We start from the raw sequence: 25,974 nt of genomic DNA, 5'->3' as shown, positions 1-25,974 counted from the left end.
CTTGGCCTCTTCGCACTGTGCGAGCGTACACTCGTTCTAGTAGTCACAGTCCGTTTGTCTAGGCTTCGGTATATTCGTGTTTAAGCAACCTAAAACTATCGCGCACTGAGTTTGCGTAATTTACATTATTAACAGGGAATGCGCTACAATGATTAAATAACGGGTAATAGGCTTGCATATTTATTGTGATTGGTTTTTGACGTAGTATCCTGCGCCGCATAGGACTGGCTGGAGACATAAGGACTATTGCGTTTGCTGCCGAAAAGAATCGCACCAATCCCACGGTTGGTTGCCATTGGTGGCTGCTTTGCGCCAAATTGGCTATTTTTATGACTTCGCCTGGTGATGAAAAGTTCAGTTTGGCTCCATGACTACTTTCTACCTGCTTTGAACTTGTATTATAGCGCATTTACACGCCGTGTTTCATATTATTTGCGAATCAATTAGCAAGCAAGACAAAAGAATAACCATTGTTTCTGAGTTTTTCTGTCGTGTTGGCCGATGCGCGCACATGTGCAACCCTCGCCAGCGGGCTTGTGCGCGTCGAGGCTCCCAAAATGCGGCCCGAGAGGTTCTGCGCGTGTTAGCAAACATGTGGCTACCACACCGCTAAAGCTGCGCACCAGTTTCTAATACTAAAGCACAGCTCGTGCTCTCTCGTGAACTTGTCAAAAAGAAGTATTCGCAAGGAAATTAACCTGGTCTGGTATTACGATAATTCTGCATCAATTTCGGTCTTACTTTCAAGTTGAAACAGCTTGAACATTTAATGTTTTTTTACTTAGTTGTTGGCCCAAAATTACGTTCGCAAGAACTTTATATATTCTAGAAAAACTGCATGCAGGCGCACTGAATTCATTATTTATTAATTCATTTGCGAAATACCTGTGGTTGGAAGACCAAGGAAGGTGAAAAAAAAAAACATGGCTGATCACTCAGCTATAGGAATCGGTATAACACGAAAGTTAAACATGTCTTCACAAGAATTGTGCTTATTGTGTAGTGATATATGAGCGCTTGTACAATCTCTGTTGGTGTTTGGCAGTTGTAGCTCCGTTTGACGTGGATACACACAGGTTGACGTCTAGTGGCATATCTCCATCGCAACGACTAACGCCCATGATCATGATTTAACCGTTGTTGTAACTGAAGTTTTTAACATATACCTGAACACAGCGTATCGTGAATCCCGCTCAAATATGACATCAACAAGTACATAAAAAACACTGGTGCTCGATATGCTCTTCTTCAAAGCGTCGTCAATTAAGGAGAGAAACGGCACGGTGTGCGCTCCCGAGCAATATGGAAACCTACGCCTGTGCTCAAGCATACACTACCAGACTGCATTTCAGCAACGCGGGAGCCTCTGCCTCCCGTGCTCGCAGCCTCTGCCTCCGCAGGAAAAAGGCACAAATTTTATCATGAAAATCTGCGATGGGCGAGCGCCATGTCTGGGACACTTGGCATGGAATGACCCACATATATATATATATATATATATATATATATATATATATATATATATATATATATATATATATATATATATATATATATATATATATACAGAAGCCCGAAGCGCCGATTCGAACGGGTGACCCCGCAGAACGCGGCGTTAAACGGCTAGGCCACGGAGAGTACGTTTCTCAGCGTAGTAACGGCGAGCTATTTATATACATCATTTACCGCTAGCGGTACGCAGATCTCGGGGCCATTTCAATGTGTTATCTGCAATGTGTTATCTGGCGCGAAGGGCGCGCGCTTTAAAGGTCGTCGCCCCGCTCGTTGCGATGTGCGCGCTCCGCTAAGACCTGTACTTTGCCTATATATACGCCAGCGTAGGTGCGTAGTCACCAGCGCGCGCACGCTTATCTCGTGATGGGGTAGTTGTTCGTCTGGTGCTTTCACCGGAAAGGTTGCGTTGAAGTTACAGAAATCCGCTCGCTGCAGCGGCCGCGTTTTCGAAAGGAGCGCGCTGCTCAAACACAAAGTAACAACTGTGACGGCTCTTAGTTCGCACTCGTCCTGTGTATACCTTTCGTACGATTTGTGCGTCCTTCTCTGTGTTTGAGCAGCTAGCTTTAAGTGTCGAGCTGTGAAAGTTGTTAGTTGTTAGTCCTGTGTGTGCTCTTTTCGTGTATACTTTGCGCTTGAGCAGCGCACTGCACGCACGTTTCGAGCTGCTTGCCGTTCTTTGCGTGACATTGCAATATATTGCTATCGCCTTCTTTGTTGCGACGTTACGGCGAAACTGACTCTTTTTCATGTCTTTTCACCGCACATTAGAGCCTATCGAACATATAAGTTTAAGCGGCTATCCTACTTACAACACCGATACGAAATATCTAAAATAATTGTTTTATTTTATATGGTTTATTAACACAGAAACATATTTACAATCTTTTAGGTATCTAGATTATATTTCGATACTTTTATTATATACTTCAACTTCAACTTTTTTTATTATACTTCTGGGTATACAGACACACGGTTTTTTCGTCACTTAAGATCTTGTTGCTGTCGAGGAACTATAATTCCCGTATTTAACGGGGCATCTCTCGATCCCAAGTGCATTAACTACACCACCTACGGAGGGGACTGCATAAGATGCCATTCGCGTGTTTGGGATTGCTCGGCTGGTCGGAACCAATACGGCTTCACCAGGAATTTATAAGAGATTGATGTGTCGTTGGTACATATTGAAATTATTGAATTCTACAGATGGCTCTAAAAGCGTTGTGTCCTGAGGTATTAATATGCTGCTGATGAAAAAGTGCGAAAGCTTCGACCACAGCAGAACTGCTCGTGTCACTCGCTTGAATTACTAATGGATCTAACTGTTCTATGTGCGCACAGTTTTCCAGAACAGCACGGTCAGTACATATATAGATACCAATGAGCAACTTGTAACGTGCTCAAAAACGGCGCCACCCCCACGCCCCCTTTTCCATGGAGGTATACCACCGCCCCTTCCTTAGAGCACGAATTTTACTATCTAAATATACTTAGCCTGACATAGTAGGTACAGCTAGTACATATTGGCCTCATATTAACTTCCTACCTCACAGATATAGATCTAAACAAAAAAGTAAAACAAAGGTACAATTGTGTAGCCTGTGAGCGGAAGTTCAGAGCTGTCTGGCGACCGGAAATGCACGGCAACCTCACGGGAAAATGCGCGGCCCAGCTGCTATTGTTACACAAGCCTGAGAAGAAAACTTTGGGGACCCATCTTAACCTGCTGCTTGCGAAAAATCGTAAAAAAGCGAAAAGAACTTTAGTGTCTAATTATTACGCTAGAAACTATGAATTTGTGGTCTTTCAAAACATTTTCTGGACTTAACAATGTGTACCTCGATGTGTGGTACTAGCACTTTCATTTCCTGTAACATAAGACTGCAATGCTGGCTTCTATTTCGTCTTTTACATTTCTCTTTCGGAGAATGGAATGTTGGGCGATTTGAAGAAAAAGCTCACTAAAAAAAACGGGTAATACAAAAGAAGAGGCCATGACAAGGGCGCTCGTGCCGTCGCCTTTTCTTTTATGGTCGCTGTTTTCATTTGGGAGCGCTTTTTCTAAAAAAAAATTATTTGTGCATGCGGATTGAGGGCCATAAGCTATATCAATATGTGATGCAGTAAGATTCCTGCAGATTCGCCAGAAATCTGTTATCAATTACGGGCTGAAGCTTATTAAACTATATAATAAAACTACGTTGAGGAAAAAAAAGAAGGAATAAGTTGTTCACGGTGATTGCGCATGAAGAGAATAAGTGTGAACTTTACTGATAAAAGGGCCAAAACTGTCTACGTCTAAGTAAGTGTGTTTTGTGCTGTCACATATCCCGTAAATCAAATGAGCCCAGAGACTCCCCTGCATGAAGTGCCTCTTTCCAGTCGCACCGATCGCTTATATAAGGGGTGTATTTATGGCGATGCTTGCACAGGTATTCATATTCTCTTAGGCAATTAACCATTTGAGCATTACGCTTGCTATGCCAAGCGTGCAATTCGCATTTGGTATCACCTGGAAAAAACAAAGTACGACATTATATCACTGCTTAAAGAGTACTTTCAAATGAGATTATAATGAGGTATTAATACATGATGTCAAATTTTTGTGAACATTCCAAGGCACTGAAAACTACATTGCAATAAAAACATGCCTGTAGGGCCTTAAGTGGGGATATTAGAGTGTCATAATTGGATGCTAAATAAATATTCATTTGCAATACAGCCTATTGGGCATGCTCTTACTTCTTACGATCTTAAATTGAGCTCAGATTAAGGTTAAATATCGGTGGCAGCTTAAACAACAAAAGAATTGTCAAACATAGCAATAAAAATGACAAACTTTTAAAAACAGGGGTCCCCGGCGGGCACATTTAGATCTTACGATAACATAACGGATGGAAGGAAAGTTGCGTATGCGAACCTCAACAAGCTTTCGTTTTTTTTTTTTGTTCCACCACTACGCAGAAATCGCTTACAAGTCGCTTCGTCTAATATACACGATGCACTTAAGTTTGATAGCCGTACCTTAGTTCATATACTCAAAATCACAATATATTGGCTAACGCACCAATTGGTATCACAGCAGTCCTCTTGTAGTCCATCTCTTCTTGGTGAAAAAGAAGCACCGGAAAAAGATGTCTACAAATATTTTGTCCTTGGGAACCTCCTCATTAGGGCACTGCCCTAGGCGTGTTTGCTCCGAGGGTCAAAATTTTTTATTTCAACCAAGACGGTTGTGATCCAAATTCTCAGCTTACAATTGTGTTATGTCGATTATTACTCTAAAGAAAATTTAGACAGCTTCGCACTATAGGGGTACCAAGACTGAAGGAAGTGCGGAGCTGGGCAGCTTCCTTTCTTTCTCTTCAGTTTTCGCTTTCTTTCCCCATCTCCTCCTTTCTTTTTATCGCTTGTCTCTATTTTCCTACGTGTTCATTGTCTCTGTTTATTTCTATTTCTTTCTCTCTACATATATTTCTTTCAGTTTCTCGCCCTTTCTATCTTTCTTTCTCGTTCTGCCCTTTCTTTCTCCCTCTCTTTCTCTCTCTCTCTCTCCATATATATATATATATATATATATATATATATATATATATGTATTTCTGGTTTTCTCTTTGTTTCTCCTTCTTTCTATGCTGCGCTTTACACTCTACCCTCCTCAACTCACTTCCCTTTCTTACCACCTTGCTATACTATACTATACAAGGCTATGCTACGCTCTCCTATTGTGCCTGGATAGCCGAAGGGTTACGATGCTCGCCTTTTGATCGGGGGCACGCGGTATCGAATCCCGCCTTATCAAGGAATTCTTTTCGCCAAGAATTTATATGTTTCGGTTTCTTTCTTGCTCTCTTATTCCTTCTCTCTCTGTCAGACTTGTACACGTTACAGAAAATAGGTAACCGATTACAATGACAATGACTTACTTTAAAATTCACTTGGTTACAGTGGGGGATTACAGCCCCAAAAAGTAACCGAGGAATTTGAGAAATGTAATCGATTACTTTTGTATTACTTTCCCTCAACATTTTATTACCGTAGCCCAATAACCCAATAGTACTCATTAGGGCTGCTTGGTTCATGATTACAGGCAGAAAAACAGCGCGAAAAAAAAAAAACGGGACGAAGGAAGGACATGGCGTAGCGCCGTGGTCTGTATCCTTTCTTCGTCCCGTCTTTTTAGCGCTGTTTTTCTACCGGTAACCATAACACAAGCTTACTCAAACTACAATGAACTACTGTTGCTTGCATGGAGAGAAGGCTGAGAGGCTTAGTGTTGCTACTGTGATATAGTGTTACACGTCGTTAACTTTCAAAGGGAGTTGTTTTTCGAAGTTGTCGCTGATCCTTCACGTTTCCTCGTTAGAAGTCAGCTGCTACACTGAACACTCTCTCAATGCATGCGCTGGAGGGAAGGGCGCTATTATAAAATAGGAACACTTTGCGCACCAGCTAGTAGTTGCGTAGTGCTTCGACCCTAGTGTCCATGTCCTCTGTGAAGTGTCGCCATTCGCTGTTGCTAGCGCTCTGGTAAGGCGTTGCAGGTAAGGCCGCGGAAAAGGAGAAAAAATAGGCTCTGTAGGGATCCCCGTCTTACAGGACGGAGGGTCCCTGCAAAGCGGTCGCATATTTGTTGCGACAAGAAATGCCGTAGCCTTCGTCAATCTGAGCTCCTCATTTATAAACCATCACTACGTGGCCGAAAACCACGGAATTACGAGAAAAAGAACAACCTCGAAATTCACCTCACTACGGCGGATGGTAAACCCATACCCAAGGTGGACAGGTTCAGAGTGTTGGGACTCATTATTAAAAGTAACTGCCACAATGGGGAGACCCTGCGCAAATTAGACGAGGTAACGTCTCAAATCATGCGCCTAGTTAAACGCATCGCCAACAGATATGGCGGGACGAAAGAAGGCAATCTGCTTAGACTAGTTCAAGCGTTTGCAATAAGCAGAATGGTTCACGTAGCATCATACCTACGATGGCATTCGTCAGAAAGATACAAATTAGACTGCTTGATTAGGAAAATATACAAGCAAGCAATTGGACACTCCATCACCACTAGCAATGATAGGGTACTGCAGCTGGGTCTTCACAATACACTGGATGAGCTAATCGAGGCACAACGCATTGCACAATACGAACGCCTGTCCAAAACTAAAACAGGCAGGCAAATATTGGATCGGCTAGGTATTACCTATCACACCCAACATGGCGTCAAAGTAGATATGCCCAGACATATTACAGGCGTGTTAACCGTGCTTCCTATACTCAAGAATAGGCATCCCGCCCACCATCAGGGCAGACGGGAAACAGAGCATGCGATACACAAAATAAATTTGGTAACAGCAAGGACACCGTGTTCAAAGATGCAGCTAGATACAGACACAAGCGCGCCTACACAGCCATGGTGATAAATTGTGGGGGAAAATGTTTGACGAGTGCTACCGTCAGTACGCCACATGTAAAAACCGCAGAGGAAATAGCTATCGCATTAGCCATAGCACAAACACAAGCGGACGTGAAAATCAGTGATTCGCAGACAGCGATACGAAACTTCGCAAACGGCCGAATCTCCACAGAGGCACTGCGAATTCTAAATCCCGGTAATAATCGAGAAAAAAGTGTCCATCTGATACGGACACCCGCTCACACACTATCAGACGGTAGTAATGAGGCGGCGCACCGCATGGCTCGAGGGCCTACAGACCGAGCATCGATTAGTGCCGCCTCAGGGAATACCGAGGAGTGGGAGTGGGAAGATGGAATGACCACATTTCACGAGATTACACTACACCATAGATTGCAGAGGCGTACGTTCCCACCACCTCACCCGAAATTATGCAAAAAACAGTCTGTCGAATGGCGGCAGTTACAAACCCGATCCTACCCGAGTCCAGCTATCATGCATATAATATACCCAGATTTATACACGACAGACAAGTGCAGACACTGCGACTCGAGAGCCACCTTAGAGCATATACTATAGGGATGTCCAGATATAATAAACAATAGCCGTGATGCAGCCTTAAACAGCGCCAGCCTCCGCGCACGCTGGGAGTCTGCGGTGCTCAGCTCGGACCTGGAGCAACAACTCTGGGCCGTCCAGCGAGCCGAGGAAGCCGCCAAGGGCCAGCAACCCTTGGCCGAAGCCTAGGCGGGATCCAGGTTCATCCCACCAATTAGCAGGGCAATCAATAAAGTTAATTGATCTGATCTGAAGAAATGCCGTAGAAGACTAGTTACAACTTGATTTTGAAAAAAAATTAATTACCGGTAATCAATTATAAGAAAATGTAATTGAATTACCCAGAACATTACAGTTTAGAAAAGGTTATCGATTATATTACAAAATTACAAGAGAATGTAATGATTACGAGAGATCGATTACCTGTAGCACGTTACGTAGAAAACGATTATATCACAAAATTACAAGATAGTGTAATGTTGATGATAGCCTTCTGTTTGTGGATTACAGCCGTGTGAGCCAATCTTGCAGGAGATTAAGTGCAAGTTGCAGAACCAAAGAGTGTGCATTATACAAGAACTCTTCCTTCACATGTGTTGATATACGGAATCCAGGAGTTTTAATGCTGCAAATGGTTGTGTATAGACCGTTTTCACGGAGAGGAGGAGCGTAGCCTCGAACCGGTGTATTTTCACCGCTTTCTCTCTCTCCACCTCGGCCGACCGCTGCCGCTGGTGTGTGCGGATTCCCGAGTTTTGCACTGCGTGGTGCGTGAGAGGTCAGCGTGTTTCCATTTTTCGACGCGCTGAAACAATTGTGCTGTCGCAAATCGAAATGTCGGACGAAAACAGGTCGACAAGCTACCACTGCGTTGTGTTTGGCTGCGGCAACAGCTGCGGAAGCCTGAAACACTGGCAGCCAAGGCATGCGAAGTGCACAATGTTTTTAAATGACTTCGCTTCTCTCAGGTCGCACGCCTTCTTCTCCGACAAATAGTATATTATTATATGTGGTGTCTGCACTTATGGCCATTTGTCCAAGTCACCACACCAGCTTGTGATTGTGCTTGGGTGCTGGTACACTTTATCATCTGCACCAAAGAGAACCAATGTCAAGGCTGACGATTAATACACAAAATGTTTGGCCAAGAGTTGTTCTCATGAACCTCTCTCTGATTTCTATGCTACAGCACATGATTTACAATGCCTGCGGCTAGAAAATGTTCCATCTTAGTGCGTGCAATTTCGAGATTATTGAATGAGCGCTTTTCAATCTACATGACAGAAAGGCCCGCACGACATGTGTTCTTTGGCGTAGGTAAGCGTATCTAACGTTTCGTCGAGAGCACGTCCTTTCTCGACTTGTCAATTTTGTGACGATAACTGGGGAGCGTATGACAACCGCACTCTTTTTTTTTTTTTTTTCGCGCGGCAGCCTGGGTGTCGTGAATAATCGGCCCACGTTCGTTAAAGCCAGGTCGTTACCTGGACACGTGCGCTCGTCGTAATGCTTCTGAAATATTCGCCAGAAAACAAATTGACAATAATGTTACCAAAAACGAGCGCCCTTTCGGCGTATCGCTAGTGGCGGCGGCTCGAGCCGAAGGGAACTTACGCCATGCCACGCTTCCAGATGTGCAACAGGCTTATTTTTATTTTATCATCGGTGTTGTTTCTACGCCGAATTTTGAGCTCACACGTCGTACTTCTGTTCCTTATCCTGTGCAAGGATCAGAGGCCACAAGCTACGACGGCGACACGAATAAACGCAGGCATCGGTGTTTGTGCTCCTGCCGGAGCACAAACACCGATGCCTGTGTTGTAATACAATCTGTTGTGTTGTAATACAATGTTCACGGAACGACATGTCGTTCCGTGAACATTGTATTACAACGTGCCAAGCGGAACCAAAATGGTCTGTTAGGGATTAGAGTTACGTTGAACTTGAATAATCACGGCACGGAAACCTGGGAGCCATCTTAAACACTAATGCGCGCACCTAGCGCGCAGCCGGACAATGGCCTATACGTGTTCGCTCGTCTCCATTTACGTTTCTCCGATTATACTTCGACAGTTGTCCTAAATGCTAACGCTCTTTTATAGTGATTATTCCAAGAACCTCACCCGGCCAGCTATAATAAAACATACAAAGCAATTACCAATTTACACAAGCTGCTTAAGAACTGCATTGGCATTATTCTCATCGTCGGCGCTGCTGCGGGAACGTCTCGTGGGCCGCCGCTGCTTGCTGTTTGAAGCAGCCATTTTGAAGCTGAAAGCTTAGCGATTATTTATCAGCGCCTTTACACTCGAAAAGCGTTGCCCTGTTTTGCCCGTGTACCGCGAAGAACAGCAATACCTTGTGAACCGAGCGCATACGCTCCATACACCACCGCGGAACCCCACACACCGGAAGGGCGGCGAAACGTCGCAGACGATAGACGGCGCTGCGGCGGTGGAGTGCTTTAAAAATGGCAGCCTCCTTGTGAAATTGGTGTATATCACAGCGTATGACATCGTACGATGCTGCAAGGATCACTTTTGTATTTTGTCAGGAACGGTATTTCGCGCCGCGGAAAAGGCTAGAAGTGCATTTCTTGGCCTCTTGGTGGATACGTGCCGGCTACCGACGATGAAGGTGTCATGAACCACTTTTCCATGTAATAATAATATCTGGGGTATGCCCACCCAAAACCATATGATAATGAGGGACGCCGTAGTGGAGGACTCCAGAAAATTCGACCACCTGGGGTTTTTTAGGGGCGAAGCTCCTTATAGCGGCACCCGTTCGTCCCTCATTATTTGGTTATGACGACCGGCACCCGGTCGTCATAACTCATCGAACCTTTAGTATAAACGCCCCCGATCTCACGTCGGTGATGATGTACTGGGCAGAATTCACGGAAGATTCACGGTTTACCGATGAACCTCCGCAGCTTCGCCCACTCATCATCATTCACTCCGTGGATATGCTGTGATTTTTTTAACATGCACCTATATCTAAGCACACTGGCCTCAAACATCTTCCCCTCCATCGAAAATGCAGCCGCCGCGGCCGGGATTTGATCCTGCGACATTCGGGTCAGCAGTCGAGACCCATAACCGCTAGGCCACCGTGGCGGGGCAATTTTTCATGTAGTCATCGAACGATTGCAGCATCGCGGTGTATTGGCTCAAGAATGATTGGCGCAAACATTTCTCGAATCCGTCAATAACGACCAGAGTTACGGGAATTTGACGCACGCTCTGAGCGCTTTCTCTCTTTTCTCATCCCGATGAGCGCGCTGGAAGCTACACAGGAAGGGATGGCACAGGGGAAAAAAGTTACGCGCGCGCGTGATGAAACGCGATCGCTCTTTCCCGTTCCGATTCATAAGGCACTAGTGTGGCTACTGCGTAATGTTAGTACATTACCGAGCGCCACGCCGGCCCGTGGCGGCACTCCGTGGCAAGAAGCGGATCTGATACAAATGGCACTCTTGTCGGCTATTAGTCAACAGCATGCTATCATCTGTTCGACGTCAAACAGAAAGCGCCGGCATCTCTGAAGAGAGTGATCACAGTACTATGTATGAAAAGAGGGCGCCTGATAAAATGGCAACCTCGCGCTCCGCTTCTAAACGCTATTAGCCGCGCACAACTGCAAGACTTGTCTGAGATGTCAAGTGCAGTGTCTGCTATCCGCAGGGTGTGTTTTCTCACTAAGCACGTGGAGTGTTTCATGATTCCATATTTTACAGCGCAAGACGACACCACAGTAAGGAACACAAGACACATGAAGCGCTGACTGACAACTGATGTTTTATTGAAACCAGCGAGTCTTTTATACCACTGGTGGGGAGGAGAAACGGGCAAGGAACATGCGCGGAAGGGACATTAGTGCCGGCAGAAAACAGACATGCGTCAAATTTCACACTCAAGATATCTGATTTCTTTTTGGGACAATGCTACTGATGGTGCGCTTATACACATGTCTTGCAACTTTGCTGTCACATGTGCCTCCTATATTTCTCTTGTTAAAGCATCGCGATGCTTGCCTATTACTTGCAATCTCTGTACATAGGTTGACAAGGTTCGCTGTCATTTTCGTCACATCGACAATCTCTGCAGTGTTTGGCCACGTGACCACAAGTGCCAACGCGTGCGACATTGTCATGGTGCTTTTTAGTCTTTGGTTTATGCATCGTCCGGTTTGTCACACGTACTCGTTCCCACACGATAACGGCAAGGAAAAAATTACACCTTTCTTGCACTTGACCACGGCCGGTCTAGAGGCGCGCGCTCGCTCCTTCCCTTACGGCCTGAGCAGCCGCCGGGAGTACAATGGAACTTTTTCTATACAGTCACGACGGCGCGCTCCGCGTGAGGGCGTCGCGAGCCAACCGCCCAAAGCGCGTTTCGCCGCATGCGCTTCGTGTTGTAAACCAGCTGTGCCTGGCCAATTTCTCGTGCTAATTACTTCTTTCGGTTGTAGCAAGCGGTGAAGGAAGTACAGGTGCGTGTGGGGACAGTCTGCCTTTCTCGGCACTCGGCAATAGAAGACGCACACGCAGCGCTACTAGCAACAACAATATTTTTTTAAGACCCGACCACCTCATATTCGATGAAGGCGAAAATGCATGTGCTTAGATTTAGGTGCACGTTAGAGAACCCCAGCTGCCACAGCAGTGCATTTTTGGTGGGCCACGCATATTTACAACGTCACAGAGGGGAGCCGTCACAGCTGCTTTGACCCACATTGTCAAGGAAAAGGCGCTACCTTCAAAAGACATGGGCATTCGCAACGAAAACATTGAAGAAGTGGCGGTGCCTATTCCGGAAGATGTTATTGATGAACTTGAAGCTCTGCGAGAACCTCCTCGCAAACCACCGAACTCTGTTGCCTATTCACGCTTGGTGTATGTAGGTGGTTACATTGCCAAACTCATCACTGATGTCGGTTGCGAAACATGCGCCATGCTGGTGACGACAAACAAAACGAGCAGTCCTTTGTATCATCTTCTCCGTCAGCAAGAAGCCTATGATCTACACTACCCAAAGCCGGAGTTACTATCAATGCTGGACACAATTGTGACGTTCTTCGAGAAAGCAATCAAATATCTTCCTCGAACGAAAACCCTCGAGACTGACTGTTGAGCCATGCCTTGAAGATTCGCCACTTCTGGACTGTCCGGAAGGTGTGGACAAGAGTCACGCGAGAGTGCTGGCTCATATTATTTCTGAGAAGTTTCTCCGGATTCTTCTTATTAACTACACAAAAATGTTAACAGATCAGAATGACAGGCCTTCCGGTTTTATTCACAAAACCCTCGCGGAAGCATATCAGGCTGTGACAGACTTGGCTCCTTTAAACTGTGATCGTCACTACAGTGTTTTACCAGCAGTGATTTTTTTTTCAGTTCTCCATGCACATATTGTTGTAGTACCAAGGAAAACATTCTGTTTCCCATTGAAAGGATTCTCTGAAAGTTTTTTATGTTTCCTCTTCGTCTGCAGCGTGGCCGTCCCCATTATGCAGTGACTTTCACGTTTTTGAAGTAGTTGTTTCAATATTAAAGCACGAATTAAGATGCCTCCAACAAAAAATGTGCAATTTTGTTATTTTCAATACAGCGACGGTCGGCACATACATTTGAAATAAACATTTCCTAAACCATGATTAAACCGTTTTCTCAACCAAATGCAATGTTCATCATCTTACTTATTCTCGAACTTACAGAAACCTAAAAAAAAACAAGGCTGTGTTATAACCGCGTCGATGCTTTGCCGAGCAACAGAAGCGGGCTTATGAGAGGCCTGCACCACCACTTCTGTAAAGCGGAATTTACCAGAGTCATCATATATACTTGCTACCATGTTTCTATCGCATTGGTACCATGAATACCATATAGAGTAACTTCAGAAAGCGCCACGGTAAGTCGGAAGCCGAGCACTCCCTGCGCGCACTAGCCTCCGCAACGGCCTGGAGTGAGTTAGGGAGCAGTTAAAGGAGCAGTTGGCTCGGAGCGCCCCCACGAAATTGCGGCCATAGGTAGCAACAGCCCCCCGTGCGCAGGCCGTAAAGGAAGGAGCGAGTGCGCGCCTCCAGACCAGCCATGACTTGACAAACTTGACATGCCTGACTGTACATCCACGTGGTTCTCGATTCCTACGGTTAACCTCTTTGCACATATCAGCCAATTTTTTGGGAGCCGGGAAGACGACTTCCACACCCGTATGTGCGGGTGTGGAAGTCGTTGGGTGTGCTAGCTATAACACCTCCAGCCTGCGACCCCCATCTTCTAGAGACAACTTTAGCGTGCTTGTTGACGGTGGCGTTACAACCGCAGTCCAACGCACCGGCGTGATCACGTCAACGCCTCTTTTTTTTGTGACTAATTTTGCTTTCTTCGATTGCGGTAACAATTACATTGTTTTTCACAATATAGACACTCCAAGCGCATTTTCGCCGTCACCGTCGTCGTCGCCGTGAGGGAAGAGGAGCAGGAGGAAGGAAATGAATGAAAGGCGGGGAGGTTAACCAGACGATTTGCTACCCTGCACTGGGGGAAAGAGATGAAAGGATTAAAAGAAAGAAAGGAGAGGGAAGATGGCACTGCCAGGGTACACGTGCGTCTGTCCATTGAATGCTTACAAGCGGTTGCTTAAACCGGTCGATTCCAAAAATAGTAGCAATGCTCGCGTCGCTTTACTGGCCTGTGATCCGTAAGGCCACGATTCGACGATCTTTTCTTCGGAAAACGGTCTGTCATCTAACTTGTTCAGTGCATTGCGCAGAACATTTCGTTTTTGGTTGAGTGACCCCAGTGTCTGGAACCGTCGCCTACATGAACTAGACCCATCGAGGAAGCTCCAAGTTCCATCGCACCTCTCCCGCCGTGATGCAACTTTACTGTGCCGCCTGTGGTTAGGAGTAGCTTTCGCGAAGGCGTACTCTTTTCGCATAGGAATGGCAGACATCTTCAGATGCGACTCGTGTAATAGCGACGAAACGATAGACCATCTACTGTGTTTCTGTGAACGTTTTGTCGCCGCCGTGAATTTCTGCATAAAGTCCAAGGGCAATAGAATCGCCCCCCCCCCCCCCCCCCCCGTCGGGTGTTCTTACACATGAGGGCTCCCGGAGAGGGCATGGAGGTCTGCGTGGCTCCGGCAGGATCTTCGTACTTTGAATGGCCGGATGCGTTCGCACGCGCCCTTTCTTGACAAGGGATAAACAGGTGGCTCATACCTTTGTATGTGGTATGTTCTCACTGCTGAGTTTTAGGTGAAGGATATACAGCAAGGTAAACTAACTGGTAGCGAAGCTTCCATAGAAGCCCATACGTTCAGAAAACGGCGGCTCATAAGCTGCTCACGGGGCTTATGGCCATCTGTGTGAGGAGTCCACTTCCGGCGGAACAAATAATAAAACGGATGAAACGCAATATCCGGTAAACGAGCGACTTCATTTTGTTGGCACTAGAGCGAAATTTGATCACAAAATAGTTTTCATAGGCCCCTGATTGAAGGCGAGGCGGCGAGTCCTTCTCGAGTGCGCTTCAAGTAAACTCCAGCTAAACTAATATCGACTCAGGACTAGACAGTGGCGTTCAAATGTACTGCCGTTTAATTCGCCGTGGTTTTACTAGGGAACTTATTCTTTTTTTACTAGGGAACTTTTATTCGGCGTTCATGGCATCTTCCCCTTACAAAAATGTATTTAGACAGTTTATATACTGTTTAATAATGGGTTTAGACAGTCTATAGACTATCTAAACACATTTTTACAAGGGTCCGCAGATATAATAAAGCAAGCAGCAGCATACCTCTCATATTTTCAGCGTTGCTTATTTGCTTCGCACATACTCAGATTCCATAAAGTGCACATTGCTTACGTACTTAAGTTCTAACAAGAAATGACGTTTAGTCACGCCAAAATTACGACATTTAAATTTTGTTCAATGGTCACAATAACGCAATATTATTACACGGCACACAATAAACATCAATTGTTGTAATGAGCACAAAAAGTGCGCGGACACTACATGCACTATGTTTTGTATTATGCTCCGATAAGTTACCGTTACGTGTAACGTATACAGGCATGCTAATTGCAGATCAATAGATAACTTAGCGATCTGCTCACCGATACCAGGTATTATAGTAGGCAATGCGTGTTCACGAAGGAAACCGGGCCACAAGAATACTGATTGACGAAAATCCAGCGACACAGTACTCCGAACCGTTGCCTCGGTTTCTTATCTAGAAGAGATGGGTCGCCAGGTGTGCGTGCGTTGCTATCGAATCCTTCAACAACACATCTTTTCCGCTGGTACCGAGGCAAGCGCTCGGCGTTAAATGTTATCCGCATCGTCCCGTTGCTCGTTGAACGCTGTACTCAACACGTTCACCAACGAAGGAACGCACCTCACAGCTTCGCGCATAGCAAAAATTAAATTCTCACCACAATACTTCAGAGAACGCACGCAAGTGCGGAACACCAAAACACGTGAGGGGGCGTGTCGTCACAGACGAACTTTACGAGAGCACCTTTCCATGCACCGTGCGGACTGCCCTGAATAGTAATGGCGTGCGCCTCTCTTCAGAGGGCGCTAAGAAAAAGATTTTTCGTAAGAATTAAACAGTGTTATGAATTCTTTGTACATTGCACCTAAATAATATTGTTCGGGTAATAAATGTCATTTGTAAAACATAAAGATTAGTTTTGTTCTCTCCGCACCCTGTGGCGCTTCAATCGCAGCACTCATAACTGCCCTTGCTGATGTCGCTGCCAGTAAGTTCTGAACTCCTTTTCACCCGAAGCTTGGCGACATGTTTGAGTCGAACTATTTGGGTCGATCGTACTGTAGCACGAAGATCGCTTCACTCGCCTCAACGGCCACGTTTCTTCACGCCTTCTTTTGAAAGCGAGTGCCCGCGGTCTGCGCCTGCGTTTTGCAGTCATGTTTGCCTGTGCGCACTGACGCTATGCATGTTAATTTAGTTAGCAAGTGAATGCTTCAATTTTGTACGCTAAATAAAAAATATTAAATTTGCTTCGTGTAGCTGTATACTAATTCTCGGTCCTAAAGCTGCTAGCTTAAAGTCGTATAACTTTCCCCCTTGTAGTTACCGCATTCATTGCTTCACCTTTACGGCGAAGCTGTGTTTCTTTTCTTTTATTGAAGCGCCTGCGCAATACCCCAAAACTGCATTGGTGCGTCGGACTATGGGGGCTACGTACCCGTCGGCGCAAGCGTGATGTTATATCTATCGGACGCGTTGCTATGACAAGAGGTGTGGCAGTGATAAGGTACCTGATCCGGCCCGGTAAAGAGCGCTGGCCTGATACACGCTCTCTGGTTGTTAAGACAGCTAATTTCCGGTCCTTCATGTGGCGGATGCCCGGTAAGTCAGTAGGTCGGTCTAAATGGCAGGCAGTTAGCTGAAGAAATTGTATATGCATTTCGCGTATCCTACAAGTAGTAGTGGAGATATATTCTCTGGCATAAGATCCCCATAATATCCAACAAAACAACGGTCAAGTGCTCATGTACTTACATTCCGCATCTGCGAAGGTAATAACAGCGCATTTATCCTTTGAATCGTAGTATTGAAAAACGTATTTCCTTCCATTTAAGTACTCTGGAAAAAATAGGTACGACATTCTCGCTGGCATCTCGCGGTTGGTGATGGTAATCAGAACAAAGTTAAAGTTAAAATGCATCAACTGCACAGATTTTATTTTATTTAAAGATTCCTTACAGGCCTCGTTAGAGGCATTGGGTAAGGGGGGCATCACAAAAAATAAATGATCACATATAATGAATACATATCATACAGGATGAGATGGTTCAAAGCACACATGTCCTTTTTTAAACACATTGAAATAATGGCTAACAATAATTGTAGAGGCGAAAAGAGAAAATGAGTATTTCAACGGTATAACTAATTAATACAATTTATAGAAACGTTAACTGACACATTTTGTACACGCGCAGGTAATGCACAGTAAAGAAAAATTAAACATACGAGTACAATGAATGAGCAAGAAGAAATAACGAAGTCATACATAAGAGAGCTAATAAAACACATACAACGAGAAGAAAAAAGGCGTTATACATTTTGTCGAGGTTATGCGGAGGAATGTGAAATGATGAGTTGACGAAATTTATCGGGATTTTTTTCGGACACAATGAAATCGGGAAGCGCATTCCACAGCCGAAAGGCACGAGGAAGTGCCGACGAATTGAATGCATGAGTGCTTCCGTACATGCGAGTGAAACTGAGGTGATTATGTAATCTGCGAGATGTGCAAGATGAAACTTCAAGCCGCAAGAAAGATTTTTTACCAGCATAGACGTATTTGTGAAACAATGACAAGAGTGCAAAGTCCCGACGAGTACTGAGGAGTGGAAGTGAACTATCATGTTTTATTCGTGAGATGCTGGATTTGTAACTATAGTTATTAGAGATAAACCTAGCTGCCCTATTTTGTACTGATTCTAATAAACTGATTAAGTTGTTATGATGGGGTGACCATATTGGAGAGGCATATTCCAGCTGTGGGCGAACAAATGTCTGAAAAGCTAGCTTGCGAATATTGGAGGGAGAATTTCTCAAGGTTCGACGTACGTACCCCAGTGACTTTGAAGCGTTAGCACATATGCTTGTAACGTGAAGGTTCCAGGAAAGGTTTGACGTCAGATGAATTCCTAAGTACTTGTATGTGGTGGCAGGAGAAATTGGATTATTATTTATGTGATAAGAGAAATTTGAGACTAAGTGCTTACGAGTAAAAGAGACTACTTTGCATTTAGATGAATTAAGGGTCATCAACCAAGTTTTACACCAATTAAAAATAAGCTGAAGATCGTTCTGGAGAATGTGATGGTCATCGGGGCCGGTAATAGGGCGGTATATAATGCAATCATCTGCGAATAATCGCACATGGGAAGCTAGGTTATTAGGGAGGTCATTTATATATATTAAAAATAGTAGCGGCCCGAGAACGCTGCCTTGCGGTACGCCGGAGGTAACATAGCATATGGGAGACGGAAGCTCATTAACTATTGTAAACTACTGGCGATTTGAAAGAAAGTTTCGAAGCCATGTTAGTGACTGTGAATCCAATTTTAGGGCAGTTAACTTTGAAATCAGGCGGCAGTGGGCTACACGGTCGAATGCCTTCGAAAAGTCGAGAAAAATGCTATCAATCTGTATGTTACGGTCCATGTCAAAATGCAAGTCAGTTGTGAATTCTAAAAGCTGTGTCTCACATGAAAAGCCTCTCCTGAACCCGTGCTGATTGGTGAAAAAAAAGTTATTTGATTCTAGATGATTGTATATGTGCGATGCAATTATGTGCTCTAGCATTTTACAACAAATACAGGTTAGTGAGATGGGTCTATAGTTATCTGGTGAGTGTCTGTCACCGCTTTTGAATATGGGGACTACTTTTGCAGTCTTCCAATCACACGGGAGTTCTCCTGAAGTTAGTGACAGTCTGAAGATCTGGTATAGTATTTTGCTCGAAGTAATGACGGTGTTCTTTAGCACTTTGGAGTTAATCCCATCGACGCCACAAGAATTAGATAACTTAAGATTATTTACAAGGTTAACAATGCCATCGATAGAGATTTCAATGGGCGTCATATACTGATACTCAAAGTCGGGAACCTCAGGTATGGCGGAGCAATCTTCTTCACAAAAAATAGATGAAAAATAAGAATTGAAGCTCGAAGGACACTCAGTATCAGGAAGAGGCACGTGCTTGCTATCATGTAATGAAATGTTGTCAGTATCGCGGTTCGGGGAAATGACTTGCCAAAATTTTTTAGGGTTCGAATTTAGCAGGGATGGAAGATCGTGACAAAAGTACTTATCTTTAGCACTGCTTAAAGCCGAGTTATAGTTTTTTAGACACTCACTGTATTTCGCCCAAACCGCGGGGGTGTCCAATTTTTTGGCACTCCTGTAGACGCGTTTCTTTTTGTTTCTAAGTCGCCTAAGGGAATTCGTGAACCAAGGGTTCGATTTATCATTGGTTATTTTGATTAACGGGATGCACTGGTTTACTAGCGAGCATAATTTATCGCGGAACAGCACCCAGTTCTCTTCTACCGTTCGACTGTACAGAGAAGGAAGAAATTCATTGTGGTAAAAAAATTCTAGTTCAGCATTCATGGTAGCGTAATCACCCTTGCTATAGTTACGAATAGTTTTGTTTACCTTGCCCGTAAAAGGTAACGGAATATTAATAGTTAATTGGAGCATACAATGGTCGCTAAAACCTTCAAGATAAGTTATTTGCTCTACTGTTTCTGGATTGCTGCAAGTACCAAGTCCAGTATATTAGATCCGCGAGTGGGTTGGTTGATAACCTGGGAGAAATTAAAGTCCAGGGTTAAATTAATGAAATCTGATGACATTTGACAAGGAGAGGTTAGCTTTTCCCAGTCGATGTGCGGAAAATTAAAATCCCCCAGAACATAAACCATATCTGCGTGGCAGGCCTTAAGTGTATTGGCAATACTGTCGCGAAGATCGATGATGAAGGTTTCGTTTGAATCGGGAGGACGGTAACAAGCACCGATTAACACATTTGTTGAACGGGTTTGAAGGACGGCCCAAATAATCTCGACGTTTGAGTCTGTGTGAATGCAATGGGAAGTAAATATCTTTTTAATAGCAAGTAAGACACCGCCGCCTCGTCTGTTACGGCGGTCGCATCGATACACATTGTATATGCTCGCGAAGGAAAACAGTTCATTATTAGAAATATCAGGATGGAGCCAGGTTTCGGTAAGAATAACGATGTCAGAGTCAGCATCTTCGAGAAAGGAAGAAAGTTTATCCTGCTTCGACGCAAGACTTCGAATGTTAGTAAATGATAATGATATTGGAGATTTAATGTGATTAGGTAATGATCCTAGACGGTCCTGTGTGCACGTGCGCCTGTTTAGCTATTTATTCCACTGCACAACAGTTTGCGTGACAACATCGTAGACGTAAGTAGATGTACCCATGCGCAGCTTATCAAGAGATAACTTGTATGGTCTGTTTTGAGTCTTGGCAAATTCTATCAATTTTCTTCTAGCTTGGCGGGTGGCAAATGAGAAGTCTTCTCGAATGGAGAACGATGAGCCTTTAAGCTTACGTGCTGCTGCAAGTACCTCTTGTTTGTCTTTAAAGAAAGTAATTTTGCTATGAGAGGACGGTGCTTATCAACATTATATTTGCCGAGCCGATGCACACGTTCGAACTGCGAACTAGTTGTTGTTATTCCGAGCATGTCTGCGCAAAACTTCATTATTTTAAGCTCTGATGCTGCCCAATCCTCTGCAGAGTTGTCTTCAATACCAAAGAAAACTAAGTTTGATCGTCGTAGCCTGTTCTCAGCATCCTCGCACCTAGAGTTAATTGTTACGAGCTGATTAGAGACGCCCTGCAGAACATCGGCTCCAGTGGCAGAATTGGCCGAGTGCTCCGAGGGGGCGTATGCTTCTAGGGGCGTTACCCTTGCGTTAAGAAGTTCGATTTTGCTCTTGGCAGTTGCTAGTTCGTCTTTCGTACTTTTTATTTCAGCATGCAGCTGCGCGTTGCCCTGCTCGAGCTCCGTCACTTTCACTAGTGCAGCAGCCTCCCCCTTTTTCGTACTCTTTAGTTCAGCGACGAGTGCTGCGTGCGCTTCTTCTAATTTAGAAATTCTATCTACGACACTTGCAAGGGTTTCCGCCTCTGCCTTAGTCATCGGACCAGGGTTGGACTCAATATCACCAGAAAGCATAAGTAACAATTCCTGCAATACACAGTACAAATGAGAAGCAATAGCGTGTACGCGCTTCTGTACATCGGGCAGTTCTACAGGGCACGACACCTCTAGCAAAAAGTAATTGCTGGTCCTCACACACGAAGCACCAGATAGGTAACTAACCTGCAAAAACAGCTTGTGTGAGTTCGTCATCGCGGATGCGGTGCCGTGCCCGAAGCCGCCGATGTCTGGATGATATTTATATCCGCCGCCAGTGGTGCAGAGCGTAGCCGTGCCTTGTTGCCAGACTCGGTAGTTGGCTTTCTTCCAACGTCGGTGCCGGTGGCGCGGAAACTGGCCGGGCCCAACAGAAATCCAGAATCCGGCGGGCGTGATCCCAGCATTGCATAGCAGAACGCACAAGAAAAGGCAGCCTGCAAAAACAGCTTGTGTGAGTTCGTCATCGCGGATGCGGTGCCGTGCCCGAAGCCGCCGATGTCTGGATGATATTTATATCCGCCGCCAGTGGTGCAGAGCGTAGCCGTGCCTTGTTGCCAGACTCGGTAGTTGGCTTCTTCCAACGTCGGTGCCGGTGGCGCGGAAACTGGCCCGGGACCAAACAGAAATCCAGAATCCGGCGGGCGTGATCCCAGCATTGCATAGCAGAACGCACAAGAAAAGGCAGCCTGCAAAAACAGCTTGTGTGAGTTCGTCATCGCGGATGCGGTGCCGTGCCCGAAGCCGCCGATGTCTGGATGATATTTATATCCGCCGCCAGTGGTGCAGAGCGTAGCCGTGCCTTGTTGCCAGACTCGGTAGTTGGCTTCTTCCAACGTCGGTGCCGGTGGCGCGGAAACTGGCCCGGGACCAAACAGAAATCCAGAATCCGGCGGGCGTGATCCCAGCATTGCATAGCAGAACGCACAAGAAAGGCAGCCTGCAAAAACAGCTTGTGTGAGTTCGTCATCGCGGATGCGGTGCCGTGCCCCGATTGACCTTCGCGAAATACCAACAGTATTTCCTTAGCGGAGATCCTTGCGCAAACGAAGCCAGTCATTTTGAATACCAACAGTATTGCATATGCAATTCCCGAACGTATTAAATCCTGCAGGCATCAAAAAATTTGACATTAGTGCCAGATTATTTCTCTAAAGTGTATCGACAGCTATGTAGCTTCGCTACAAGCAACGTTGTTGTTTGTATCTCGATGCGCAAGAAGTTTGAAAACGAATGCCGCGCGGTTCTTTATCCCGTTTAAATATATCTCTAAGTGTATAAAAAAAACTGGCGCGGCTTGCACTAGTGGCGTAAGGCTGAAGAGTCGCCCTGGGCTGCCTGCCTTGATTCTCTTTATCTTTCTTTTTCTTCATTTTTCCTTCTTCCTCTCCTTCTTTTTTTTCTCTCTTTGTCTTCGTTGTCTCTACGTCTTGTCTTTGTTTATTTCTATTTCTTTCTGTATATCACTTTTTCTCGCTCTTTCTATGTTCTTTCTGTCTTTTTCTCTCTCTCTCTCTCTCCCTTTATTACTTTCTTTATCTTCATTTTTTTTCGCTTTTATTCCTTTTTTCTCTTTCTGACGTGATCTATGTTTTTTTTTCTTTTTTGTGTGTCTGTTTCTCTTTCTCTCTCTGTCTTTCTGTTCTTTCTTCTCCTTGTTCCCTTTTTTTTATATGCCTCTCGTTTTCTTTCCTTCTCTCTCTTTCTCTCACTCTGCACTCCTTCTCCCACCCACCCTAGTTATTGCAGCCTACGCCGGACAAATCGGCGCAGCTGGAGAGCGTGCGCCGGTTGCCCATGTTTAGGGAATGAAGCAGAAGAGGGCGAAAAGAGCTCGCGCCAGCATGATAATCACATTTTTCGCGAAGGTCAATCGGGCGTTTGCCTTGTTTGAACAGATTCGCTGTTTAAAAGTAAAGAAACCAATGTCATCTTTGCAGCGCCGATATTGTCTGCTCGGGCACATACAGCTAAACATGTGCATTCAGCTGCACATGTTTAGTCAACTGCCTGCAGCTCACACGAAGTTTTTATTAGTGAGTAATAGCTAAGCGGCTCAGCGGACCAGCGGGCCCAGCGGAAGAGCGGAGAGATCAGCGGAGCGCGAGAAGAAAGGAAGAGTAATAGCTAAGCGGCCTAGCGTCGCCCCGCTCGTTGAACGTAGAACGCACCTCGCGTTCCGCTGTGGAGTCAGTTGAGCGTAGCGTGAAGGTGCGTCCACTAGGTTTCGCCGTCGTTTTGCAGCCAAGCTGACCGCGTCTCGACAAGACGCGCTTGCGAAAAACGCGAAATGTATGCAGTTCTCTGCACGTCTGTGAACACGCGATGAAATGTAATCTGTACGAAAAAGATGTCAAAGTAGCACCTATACTTTCTCAAGTTTCTTGCGTCTTCCTGTCTCCAATTTCGAAATAAAAGATCAACACGAGCTTTAGGTCATCTCCAAATGCCCTCGTCTTCAGAGGTCTTCTTATGTTGAAAATCAGCGCCGGGACTTTTTCGCCTGGAGCAGAGCGAGCGCTATGTTGGCGGGTATCGCCGACAACATGCCGCTGCCGCTTGTGTTGGGGGTAGCCCTCTTGTCTCGCGAAAACGCTGGTCCGCTGGCCACGCTCCGCTGAGCAGAGGATACCAGCGGCTGAGCGGTCCGCTCCGTAAAAACGCTGATGGCCCCAGCGTGCCGCGCATGCGCAGTTGGCATCTCCGCTCGTGCGCTGGGCCCGCTGGCCCGCTGAGGCGCTTAGCTATTACTCTCTATTCTGGCACGTACCCAGTCAATGGCTACGCGCGCAGTTCATTTCCTAACTGCGCGTGAAAAAGGTTAGTTACAAACGGACATACCGCAATGTATGCGAAGTTCTGTGAAAATTCTAATTGCATTTTAATGAAATCGTAGACAGAGATAGCAAAATGCTTATTTAGCACCTAGTAAATAAATAAATAAGCAATAAATAAAACACCAACAAACAAAAGCCAGACTTTATAGCACTGAGAGAAGTAGTAAACATGATATTTCGCCCATCAGAAAATTTCCCAAGCCAACAAATCACAATTTCAATGCAGTTTTCCTGCCGTCAATAGGATCTTACAAAATGAAAATTTTGTGCAAGAATAATCTACCTTTTGTGTGAGTCCTGGTTAATGAGGACACCACGATTTTATTAAAGGGGCACCATGGCACTGAATGAGAAAAGATGCACAAAAGAAATCGGTCAGCAACGGGAGACAAGAAAGAAAAGATGAGCTATTTCCACTATTTGCATGTTCAGCAGCGGTATTCTCTAAAATGATGACGAATTCATTTTTACAGGTTTTTAAGCAAGCCTGAAGATCTGCAAACGAAATATCTGTAAATAGTATAAACATGCCTTTGCAATACAGTTTGACGCATTCTATAGATGTCCGATAACGATATCCTCTATTAGTGAAGGTGTGGTAAGCTTAATATGTGATCCTGGCAGTTCGCTCTTGTCGTCCATAATGGTTCCAAAAAGCATACGACCACCTGCGTTGTGCACCATCATACGAAATCGCACTATAGAAACACAAAAATATTATATTAGCTTCAGTGTCAAGTACGCGTTAAAACTTCAGCCTGAAGCGTTCACTAGATTCATTATTACGCAAACCGACCCACAAGAAGATGGGGATGCAAAATAAATTCTTTAATAAAAGCACCTCATCAACGTATGGTCTTTGACCTCTCGATAGCCGGGTACGTCTTTTTTTTTTTTTTTTGCTTGTATACCAAACACTTGACGAAAATGGCGTTATCACTCTCCTAGTAATCCGAGATACATAAACATAGTGCGCTATTGCTCCTCACCTCTGATTCTCGCGGCCTCCAACACGGGGGCTACGTCTATTCCATGTTCCTTGGACATCTTCATGAATACGCGATAGGCTGTGCAGTTTCGCTGGCTAAGAAAAGATGCATATGTAATTTATAGTTGCCGGCGTCACAACAACTCTTTATTTCTTTTATCGTCCGTACAAGGTGCAAAACATACTTGCATATTACAAGAGATTATTTAAGAAATTGTTCAGCCGATTTCTTCTTTATTTCTTCACCAGAATGGTTACGCAAGTTGGCCTAGCTATGTGAGAATTAAGTACCGAAACGTATTTGTTCCGTATACAAAAACTGCCTCTAATAATAGTTTAATACGAAGACTACCTCTATTAACTGCCTCTATTAATAGTTTTCTTAGGCAATAGTACCGAAAAACTGCTATGAGTATATAAATCTTGTCTCTAGAACACCATGTAAATATTCTAACTGTGACGGATGCGCCCTGAGGCCAGCATGTTCACGCTCTGTGTTAACCGGAACTAGATCATACGCGACGCGGGCGCTCTTGTTAGACCCTGTTCGATAATACCCACTTTTGTCCCTCCTGCACAGTGGGGCTCAGTGCTTAATGGTGAGGTTTTTTGTTTGTTTTTTGTTTTGTTGTTCTTTAAAACAAAATCACACTTTTTCTTTCCTCAATTTTTCAAGGCCAAAGCTTTCTTCCTATTCATTTCATAGTCACTGATAGTGTAGCATTATTAAACTTCATTATAATCCTAAAATCTCATTGTCATCTGGCTGCAATTCAGTTGCGTCAATGGTGCTGAAAATGATGGAAGTGTACTCCTCTGTTGTCCTAATACTTTCGCTCGATCATTTGGTGCTCCCGAATTCCCAGCTATTAGAAAGTGGGGAATGCTGCTGCTGTCACTAAGTCAGGTAATATACATCTCTCCGATAA

The 25,974-nt window shown here is 44.9% G+C and overlaps 1 long non-coding RNA gene across 1 annotated transcript; it reads right to left on the bottom strand.

Moving 5' to 3' along the window:
* Positions 1–3,936: 3,936 nt before the first annotated feature.
* LOC125759009 (uncharacterized) lies at positions 3,937–25,081 on the bottom strand. The gene is made up of 4 exons (XR_007416556.1): positions 25,047–25,081; positions 24,341–24,400; positions 17,032–17,115; positions 3,937–4,027 (listed from the first exon to the last, which is right to left on the bottom strand). It is a non-coding gene; the product is annotated as an uncharacterized LOC125759009 (long non-coding RNA).
* Positions 25,082–25,974: the final 893 nt, after the last annotated feature.

Source organism: Rhipicephalus sanguineus, chromosome 6, assembly GCF_013339695.2.
Source record: "Rhipicephalus sanguineus isolate Rsan-2018 chromosome 6, BIME_Rsan_1.4, whole genome shotgun sequence".
Classification (NCBI taxonomy): Eukaryota; Metazoa; Arthropoda; class Arachnida; order Ixodida; family Ixodidae; genus Rhipicephalus; species Rhipicephalus sanguineus.
The sequence above is the reverse complement of the archived record's forward strand: the minus strand, read 5'-3'. Positions and strand labels throughout refer to the sequence as shown.